Source organism: Narcine bancroftii, chromosome 2 (assembly GCF_036971445.1).
Source record: "Narcine bancroftii isolate sNarBan1 chromosome 2, sNarBan1.hap1, whole genome shotgun sequence".
Taxonomy (NCBI): Eukaryota; Metazoa; Chordata; class Chondrichthyes; order Torpediniformes; family Narcinidae; genus Narcine; species Narcine bancroftii.
The window spans coordinates 220,424,628-220,435,673 of NC_091470.1; the positions used below are offsets into that span (position 1 = coordinate 220,424,628).

At 40.9% G+C, this 11,046-nt stretch overlaps 1 long non-coding RNA gene across 1 annotated transcript in view; it reads left to right on the forward strand.

The window, feature by feature from the left end:
• LOC138755091 (uncharacterized) overlaps positions 1-8,480 on the forward strand; it is a 41,559-nt gene extending 33,079 nt beyond the window's left edge. Inside the window, exon 5 of the long non-coding RNA XR_011352021.1 lies at positions 8,236-8,480. This is a non-coding gene — a long non-coding RNA (uncharacterized lncRNA). The remainder of the gene's footprint in view (positions 1-8,235) is intronic.
• Positions 8,481-11,046: the final 2,566 nt, after the last annotated feature.

The following is an 11,046-nucleotide window of genomic DNA, read 5'->3' on the forward strand; positions in this document are numbered from 1 at the left end:
AGATTCAGAAATCAGTCAATAGTTGTTTTATTAAAACACGGATTAAAAGTTAAACACAAACAACTGATTATAAACTTTAAAGGTGAAGAAAAATAAGCCAAACCTTGATTTTTGACCATAGAACTGTCAATCCCACTTGCTTGGGCTTGGTCAAAGGTGGGTAGGTAAATGCATGTCAATGGAATTAATGCGAGTTGAGTCACAGGGCATTTTCTCAGGTGCATTAAACCTCCCACTTGTTTGTTACTGTTCACTCGGTGAAGAATGAACACAGATGAGCTACAAATGATGAAGAGATGATGGCAAGCAATAAAGCCCAATGTGGGTAGCTAAGTCCTGATGTTCCAAGCAGCATAATGTGGACAAAGCTGGTCTTGCCTGTGCCTTCCATAGATTCATAATCGATTAACTAAGCAGCCACAAAAGCTGGTTTGGAGAGGTTGATTGCTAAGTGACTCCAAATGTGATGTATAGCCCTACCTTGGAAATAGTGTATGTCATCATTCTTTTGTCGCTGCTGGGTTTAAATCCTGTTACCAGCCCTCTGAGAGTGCCTATCCAGACACACTTTGACAGTTCCAAACTCAGCTCAACTGAAAGGTAATAAATTAATGACTTGCATTGAATTATTAATTTAAATTTAAAAAAAACCAATAGACACACAGCACAGTAACAGGCACTACTGGCCCAAGAGCCTGTACTTCCCAATTAAACTCAATTAATGTACAAGCCCCTATAAGTTTTCAAAGGGTAGGAGAAACCAGGGCATCCAGAGGACATCCACCAGAATCGCAGGCGTACAGTGAACTGAGATTCACTGGTGGTATTATACTGATGGCTGGCTCTGCCCCCATATAACCCTGGTTTTCTGCCTAAAACCCTGAGCCCTTCTGATGACCACTGTTAGACCCTACCCTCAGTTATAAGCTAGTAAGTGCGTATGTTCTCCTTCCAGTCGTGAGAGATTTTATTCACACTATAATAGCATTGGGTTTTCAAGGTCTAGGACATTTTGGTGCTCGCACTGTGGTGTCGGATATTTTGGGTCCCACAATTTGGCACCAGACATTTTGGCGTCCATAGTTTAGTGCTGGGCATTTTCGCCTGCCTGCCCCACTCACCATCTGCTGGGCAACTCCATCCCATCACACTGCCTGACTGCCTAGCATTGCAGTAACTCCCTCCCCCCAGGAAACTGCTCCTCTGGTAAACAAGGGGTTTTCATAGCTTAGTGTTAAAATTAGATTATTAAAAAGTTGGGGAACGATCAAAAACAAGGATTTTTGGTAAATTTATAATGATATATTTATTATGTTTAATTATATATAATTGAATTTAAAATTATTAAAAATTAAAAACTCGTTAAAACAATCCAGTTGTCATGAAAAATATTAATTAAATTATTCAAATACTTGCCATTGATCCAATACATTAGAGGTCTCCAAAATGGTCAATATCGACCCTAGGGGTTGATGGGACTATCCAAGGAGTTGAAAAATGCAAGGGGTTTGAGAGGGGGGGTGGTGGATAAACACTGGGGGGGGGTCAATTGAATTTTTGGGGTTGAAAGAATAGAAGAGTCTGAAGTCCCTGCTCCTGCCCTAGGTTCCTGAGGCGACTTCTTCAATGCAGATGACACTGCACCTGACGTTGAAAATGGCGTTGTTGTCACCAAAGATATGGTCTCAGCTCCATTTGGTATCTTCCTGGCCAGAAACAAAGGTTTTTTTTACTGTTATTGTAATCACTTGGTTAATTTACAGATTTGTTATTTGGTTGTTGCTCATACATCATAACCCTCTATCTTTCTTTCACCTATGTGCCTTTCTAAGAGTCTCGTAAATGTCCCTATATTGTTCCAGCCTCCATAACCACCTAGCAAAGCATTCCAGACACCCACAACTCTTTGAGTTTAAAAAAAAAACTTTACCCCTGAGGTCTTCCCTAAACTTTCCTTCCTTCAGTTTGCACAGATGACCTTTGGTCTTTGCTACTCCTATCTGGGAAAAAAGATGTTGACTGTTTACCTTATCTATGTCTCATAATCTTGTAGACCTCTATTAAGTCTCCTTCTAGGTCCCAAAAAGAAAATCCTAGCACTGCTAATCTTGCCTCACAAGTCCTATTTTCCAATCCAGGCAACCTCCTGGTAAATCTCCTCTGAATCCTTCATATTCATCTTCAGGCTCTTGTACCTCCTTCCAAATGGTAGCAGTGTGAAGAGGGCATGGGCTGGGTGGTACGGGTCCATAATGATAGAGGCTGCATTCTTGAGAGACTGCCTTTTGTAGACATCCTTAATGAAGTGAAAACTGATGCCCATGATGGTGCTGGCCGAGTTCACAACTTGCTGTAGTCTTTTCCTGTCCTGTGCATTGGCATCTCCATACCAATCAGCGATGCAATCAGTCAGAATTCTCTCCACTGCACACCTGTAGCAATTTGCAAATGACGTATTAAATCTTTCCAAACTTCAAACAAAATATAGCCTGGTGAGCCTTCTTTATGATTGCATCAATTTGGAACATATTTGATTTTAACCATTGTTATTTTCTCTATAAATACCTCCCTCTGCTCTCACTTACCTTCAAGTGATTGTTCCTAGTGTATTTCTGTTAAATCATATCTCAACCTGGCAATTTTAATCCTGTCCCAGTTTTAAACATTCATGTCTTGTACATTTTGTCATTTTTTCCTTATCTCTGCTAACTAAATTATGATCACTGTCTACAAAATGTTCCCCTGCTGTAGACCTTCCATTTATTTGTTCAATTTCATTCCTTAAAATTAAGTTGAGCTTTGTTTTCTCTTAAATAAGGCATAGTATGCAAGCTTGAATGCATCTCAAGAATTCTGCTGTTAAATTCTGAATTTATTTCTGACCTTGTTATTTTTTTTTCCCCCACCTAAATATTTGCCATTTTATTTCATTTAACAGTTTGGGTACCTGAAATACACAATTACAATCTGGTCATTTGTTTTCATTCTTTCTGTTCCTGCAACATGGCCTAATTTTTGGTCTATCTTCTTGGCATTTCATCTCTTCTCTCACTTGCAAATGTCTATGGTTTCAGCACTGCTGTCCTTCATTGAATCACTGTTGATAAAAGAACAGAAATAGGCTATTCAACCCCTTGAGTCTCCCTACCCTTCAATCATGAGCTGATCTTTTTTCCCCACTCAGTCCCACTGCCTGGCCTTCACCCCATAATCTTTAATGCCCTGGCTAATTAAGAACCTATCAATTTCTGCCTCAAATACACCCAATGACATGGCCTCTACAATCGCTTATGGGAATAAACTTCATAGATTCAGCACCCTCTGGCTAAAGAAATTCCTATGATCTGTTCTAAGTGGACTCCTTTCAATCCTGAAGTTGGGCCTCTTGTCCTAGACTCTCCGACCATCAGAAACAACCACACTGCATCTTCCCCTGCCATTATTTAAGAAAAGAAGACTAACTAACAATAAACCTTTCATAAAGCATGGTCATCAGCTAAAGAAATTAACCAGTAAACAAAATTTTTTTTCTTTCCGGTAAAAGAAATACAGATTGCATCACAATTCCAATGCTCATTTTTTTAGGGCTTTTCAATTCAGTTCTCAGTAAATTTACTAATTATGATACTTAGTGTGCTTCATGTAGAATGCTTGGAAGCAGAAATTCCAGCAAGGCATTGCAGCTCACATAATTCAGCAATAGTTTATTGTCTCTCTGACCATGTGATATGCTATTAGCTACATTGGAACGTTCAGGTGCATGAGGATTTTCATGCTTTGCATATTGCTGGAGATGGATCTTTTACAAGTAAATGCAAAATTAAGCATATGCTATTAGAACTTTAATCATCTTTCATAACGAGTGAGCCAATTACAGCAAATAATTCAGATTGGAAGAATCCTGTGGAGAAGAAATTGGTTTTGACAGAAATAGTGGACAGTAGTTTCAGATCTCTGGACATGAACCTTGCAGGTGTCAGCATGACTCAGCCTATTAATTCCTGACCCATACATTCCTCATCTATCTACCACAGATATTTAGATTTTGTAGCCTAGTTCAGCAAATCCCCAAAGATGCCCAACCCTTCATAATAAGAGTCATCAACTTAATGACTCTAAGGCGGTGGTATTCAAACTTTTTCTTTTCACTTACATTCCAACTTAAGTATTCCCTATGCCATAGGTGCTCTGTGATTAGTAAGGGAATGCATAAGGTGGTATGTGGGTGAAAGAAAAAAAATTGAAAACCACTGTTTTAATCAGATCTGATTGACTCGTTATGTGCACGGTTTCACAACTCCAAAGGAAATGGGCCAATGACAATTTTTCTCAGGCAAAATATTTCAGTAACAATTGGGTCTACAGCAGGGGTTCTCAACCCTTACCCCCCCACTTACGTACCACCTTAAGTAATCCCTATGTCATAGGTGCTCTGTGATTAGCAAGGGATTACTTAAAGTGTATGTGAGTGGAAAGCAAACTGCTGCTCTAAAATAACTTCCTTTAGATGGAATTTCAGACTATTTTGACCAGGATGTGATTGGTGTCCTGTCTGGCTGTGTGTCTACACTGGATAACAAAGGTTTTTCTTCCTGAACATTTTTGGGAGTATTTTATGGATTTTGGGTTGTTGATAATGAAAATGACCTTAAAATTTCTTATCACATACTTTTTTTAAAAAAAGAGATAACTTATTTTGTGATTTCCTTTCATATTTTGTCTACTAGCATGTTGCCCACAAAGCAAGCTATTTTAGTCAGTGCAGGTATGCCTGAGCATGCACTCAGTGCAGGAGCTATGCAGATATTATCTTAGGCCTGGGCATTCTTAGTCAGGATAGATGCAGACAGGCTATAAAAACAGCTCACATATACAGATGGTATGCATTACATTGATAGAGATTGAACTCGTGTTGATGCACAGATTCTTCAGGCAATAGCATAGTGAGTGAACTTCAGGAAGATTCAATACAGTAAAAATGTCTTGTCAATGTTGAAACTGCTGCAATACATTGTTACATTTGTGGTGAGTATACATGCAATACTAAACTGAATAAATATTAATTTAATGTGTCTCCAACTTCCTACATGATACACCAAGTCTGAAATTATCTTCGGGTTCATCTGGAAGTTGTTTATCATAATTCCCAATATCTTTTCCAGGAAGCAAACATTGTTGTCCATGTTATCTGGGTTTGATTGAAAGGCCTGATGACAAAGTAGGCTTCAACAGAAGTCTGTGAACCACTTGTACAGCAATGGGGATGTTTTACACCACATCTTCTTCCCATTAGTGTTGTCCCAATTTGCAGACTGGAGTAGCAGGTCTACAGTCTATTCTACCTCACTGGCTCTACACAAAACCTCGGATCACTTTGTCAACAAAGATGCTTACATCAGGATGCTCTTTTTTGACTACATGTCAGCATTCAACACCATCATCCCCTCAAAACTAATCAGCAAGCTCTGAGACCAAGGCCCCTCTACCCCACTGTGTAATTAGATCCTAGATTTCCTCATCTCCATACCATAATCAGTGCAGATTGGCAAGGGCAACTCCTTTAAAATCTCCATCAGCAACCGAACAACATCTGGCTACTTACTAAGCCCACTGCTCAACTTGCTTTTACACCTATGATTGTGTGACTTGGTATGACAATAAAAACCATCTACAAATTTACTGTCAATATCACAGTAGTGGGCTGTTGTGGTGGTATACCACCCGTCTACTGCAGGGGGCAACCTCTGTACCTCCAGGAGTGTAAGGGGACAGGACAACACCTGGCCAGCTGCCAATCAGCCGGCCTGAATAGATCAGGTCCCACCTGGTCGGGTGTCAATCATATAAGCCTGCGCCGGCCTCCAGAGGCCTCACACTGAGTTGCTGCAGCCACAGTCAGCCTGGCTCTGTGGAGGTCTTTGTGGATTCAGTGCACCACAGCTATATACAAAGGGGCGATGAATCAGTATACAGGCTGAAAACTTGGCTGAATGGTGTACCAACCACAGCCTCACAGTCAATGTCACCCAAAACCACAGAGCTGAATGTAGAGTTTAGAAAGGGAAAAACCAAAGGTATACAATCCAGTGGTCATTAGGGTAATCAGAGGTGAAGAGGGTGAAATTCTTGGGAGTCACCATCTTAGATGACTTTTCCGAGACCAAACATATCAATGTGATTGTAAAGAAAGTACATCAGCGCCTCTATTTCCTCAGGAGTTTGCGGATATTCGGTATGACATCCGAAACCTTGGCAGTCTTCCACAGATATGCAGTGGAAAGTCTGCTGACCAGTTGCATCATGGTCTGGTATAGGGGTAACAATATCTCTGAGCACAAAATCCTGCAAAATGTCATGGTCACAGTCCAGCACATCACAGGCAAAACTCTCCTCACCATCAAGAAAATCTACATGCAATGCTACGTCAGTGAGCACCAGCAGTTATCAAGGATCCACACCACCCAGAATATGCTCTGTTCTCACTGCTGCCATCAGGAAAGAGGTATCAAGAAGACTTGTACAACCAGATTCAGGAACAGTTGCTACCCCTCCACCATCAGACTCTTAAACAACAGATTCAATCCAAAGACTCTTACTTTGGTCATTATTTATTACTGATCATTTTTTCCTGTTTGTTTACATTTTTTCTTTGTTTACATTTATCTCTTCTGTTGGTATCTTTTTCTTGAGTATAGTTTACGGTTACCGATGAGTTAAAATTCTGCCTGGCATGAAGGAAAAAAGAATTTCAGGGTTTTATATGCGCACTGACAATAAATTTGAACTTTGATGTTCTATCTTCCAGCATCACCCGAGGCATCTGATAGAAGTGGCTACTTGTTTTAAGATGATGGCTTATTTAATTAGCAGCTGACCTGATGCCATTGGACCCTGTGGAGAGATTCATTGCAAGTCGGCATGGCCTGCTTAAAAGATGGCATGGGGTTATTACTGATTGAATGAAGACCAGCAGTGCTGGTCATGGAGCTTTGATGTAGGAGGAGAGATGAGATGCTGGAAAGATGCATAAAATAATGGCCAGAGGGTGGACCAACAAGGATTCATGGTTGGTTGCTTGAGTTATATTAGACATTCACAAAGTCAAATGAAATGATGGTACGAAATATATTTAGGTAGTGTAAAATTAGCAAGACTACAAAAGTTGGGAATTTTACCAGGGACGTTAAGAGTATAAAAGGTTGAAGTTTATTGTCACAATCAGAGATCAATTTAGAGTACAAAGTTCAGATTTATTGTCAGAGGACATGCATGACATCTCATGGAACCCTGAGATACTATTTCCTGCAGGCCAGGCAGAAGAGAAAAATGTAAACAAAAATCTCATCTGAGATAGTGACTTTCAGGAATTTATATTTACTCGCCCTCTCCACCTTTGATCCCTCAATGATCACTGGATCGTCCACCTCTAGTTAAAGTCCATAATCAGCTCCGTGGTTTTGGTGACATTGAATGCAAGGTTGTTGTTGGTGCACAATTCAGCCAAGTTTTCAATCTCTCTCCTGTATGCTGACTCATTTCCTCCTCACCCTCACCCACTTTTGTTTTACACAATCCACCACTGTATATCAAGATGCAGTATAGAGGTTGTTTTGCAAACAGATCAGTAGTCCCTCATTCAAATCAAAATTGCACAGTAACTGCAACGTTTGCGAATCTGATTACGGGTGTGATGCAAAGATAGTCAAGCTTCTTTCCCCATCTTAGACTTGATTGAAAACTTGTGGCTTTACACCAGTGTTTTTCACTCCAATTTTCAGTGCAAAATATTATTTGAAAATAAATCACCTTTTTCATATTATTTTTGTTCTTCCCAATAATTATTAAACCACTGGCTAAAACTTTGAAGGCTACAGAAGCAATCAATTCCAACATTGTTTCCCCATTTTGAGCTTCAGGTCCCCAATCAGCACCATTCTGATGACAATGGGACATGAACAAGCCCTCCTGTGTTTCACTTTGGGTGGTTGGGTTGGGGGGTGGCAAAAGAATTGTTGCGGTGTGGCTGGGAGGGAGAACAGAAAGCTGGTTCAGCCACACCATGTCAAAACCATCAAGCGCACTCAATGTTTCAGTCATTCAAAAACACTGAGGAGCATTAAACAACTATTAAAACTTAAAAGCAGCATTTAAGATATTTAAAACCTACAGCAAAAGCAGTTAAAACAATGTTTAAAAGTATGTAAATTAATTGCTACTTATCACAATCCCTTACAGCTTTATCCCTCCGCTGAAGTAATTGAAAATGGAATCTTTTGTTCTGCGGTTTCGTGCCACAGCGCCATACAAAGTGGAAACTCAGCTGGTCTTGCAGTGTCCATAGGAGGCAAGGGTATATTACCAACGTTTCGGGCCAGAGCCCTCTTTCAAGGAATAAGCAAAGAGCAGGACGGTGTCAGAATAAAGACTGAAGTCTGGCCATTGCAGGAGTCCAGCCCAATAAAAGGTATTAGTTGTATATGTTGAGACGAGAGGTGAGAATTGATTATAGCTTGAGAGAGAGAGAGAGAGAGAGAGTGAGCTGGGAGAATGGCAACAGGGGGAAGAAGAGGGTATTTAACGGAAACAGGAAATGTTAATGTTAATGTCAACTGGTTGGAGAGTGCCTATACAGAAGATGAGGTGTTTGTCCTCCAATTTGTGGGTGGTCTCAGTCTGGCAGTGCATAAGACCATGGATAGACATGTTAGCAAGGCAATAAAATGGGGAGTTAAAATGGATGGCCGCTGGGAGAGCCACGCTATTGAAGTAGACAGAGCTGAGGTACTCAACAAAGCGATCTCCCAATCTGCTCCCAGTCTCTCCAATGTAGAGGAGACCACACGGGGGCACTGGACACAGCAGATGACACCTGCAGATGCACAAATGAAGTGTTGCTTCACTTGGAAGGGCTGTTTGGAGCCCCAAATAGCAGTAAGGGAGATGATGGTCACAGGAGTAGGTTGCAAAGGAGTGGAAGACTGGATGAGGAAGTCATGGAGGGAACGATTCCTGTAGAAGGTGGAGCTGGGAGGAGAGGGGAATATGTACAGGTATGTGTTGCTTAACATTCATGAAACTGGGCATTACATGAACACCATATTATTGTATATAATTAGCAAAGTATGTGGGATACTGAACATATGCTAACTTAAACTGTAATTGTTTTTTCACTTTTTAAACTTTTATGTAAACACTTTATTAGCCGATATCACACACAATTTAACAAAGGATCAGGATTATCTACATCACTGTTCTCAACTTCTTCATAGTCTTACAATGGAAGAGTTTCAGGTGAAATAACCTCCATTGATGAACTGTCACTCTGTAATGCCTGAAGGGCCTGGCTGCGGCTCTTCCTGGGGAGGTGTTGGCTTCTTCAGGAATGTGTCCAGTGTTGTTGCCTAATTTGCTTTTTCTTTTCTTCATAAATATCTTTATGTGATAGTACAGATCTATCACCAATGTATATAGTGTATATAGTTACAGTATCTAGACTGTGCTTTCAGCGATTGGCTGAGAGCTAAGCCACGCCTACTGTCTGGGCCTTAAAGGGTTGTGTCCCTAGCCAGGTCGGATCATTCCAGACTGGTCGGCCACCTGTGAAGAGCTCCTGTCTTTTGCTAATAAAAGCCTTGGTTTGGATCAACAAGTCTTTGATTCTTTTGACGAGCTCTACACTTTACATGCAGAAAAAACTGCAAGACCTTTCCTCTCTATCAATGAAAAGCATTCAGTGTTTTGGTCCATCTCTTCTGCAAGCTCTTAAGGTCTGCAAAGAATGTGGTGAACCCCTTAACAGTGAACCTCACCTGCACCTGTTCTTCTCCTTCTCCACTTTCTTTTTCCTTTGTCGCTTCTTCAGCTATTCACTCTTGCTCTAGATCCAGCAACTCTTCATTTGTTAGATCCTCAGGAACCTCCTCTCAGAGTTCTTCAATGTCATCATCTATGTCTAGGATCAGGTTGTTGTTTACCCTGTCGACAACAGCTCTGCTAATCCTTGCAATCTCATCACCTTCTTCAAATCTCTTAAAGTCATGTACATACCGCTTCAGGATTTTTTCATATCCCATTCATGGTCACATCATCCCAGGCCCTGGCAAGGGTTCTTTATGCAGTGTAAAATATTGTACTCCACCCCCCCCCCCCCCCCCACCAGAACTGCATCAGTGTCTTGCCAGTGTCATCAGTACCACCAACAGCATGAGTAGACTCGTCCTCAGGTAGTTGGCTTTGAATGCAGCAATAACCCCTTGGTCCATTGACTGGATTAAAGAGGTGGTATTTGGAGGGGGCAACACCACTTTGATGTCACCAATAATAGGGAGATGTCCTGGAGCACTGTCTACAATTAGCACAATCGTGAAAGGTATGCCTTCTTTCAAGCAGTACTTCTCCATTTTACTGGCATAGCAATTGAGAAGGGTACTCTGAAACAGCATTTATGGCATCCAGGACTTTTTAATTACTCCTGTAATAAACCAGGAAGGTGTGTTTTTTAATGTTCTCAAAAGCCCTGGAGTTTTCACTATGCCCAATAAGAAATGGCTTTCATTTATAGCGACTTAAAGCCTGGCATTGACTTGGCCTCCTGATGGATGAAGGTCCTTTCAGGCATTTGCTTCCAGAATAAGGAGGTTTCGCCAATATTAAAAATTTGCAGGGGCAAATAACCTCCCTTAACAATTAGGTTATCTAAGGTTCAAAACCAATTCTTTTGCTGCCTTCACATCAGCACTCGCAGACTCACCACTCATTTTCACATTATGCAGTGAAAAACAATGTTTTAAGCACCTGAACCACCCAGAGCCAGCACTAAACTCGATATCGTGGTCTGGTCTTGCTTTCTCTTTAAGCATCTGGAACGAGCTTTGTGCCTTAGAATCAATTGTCAATGTGCTGAAAGGGCCTTACTTTTATGTTTGGTCCATGCCATTAGCAACGTCTCCATATCTGATGTAGGTCCTTCTCACATTTTCGGTCGCCTTGCAGCTTTCAGTGGAGCCGATCGTTTAACAACTTGCAGGATATTTTTCTTTGTTTTTG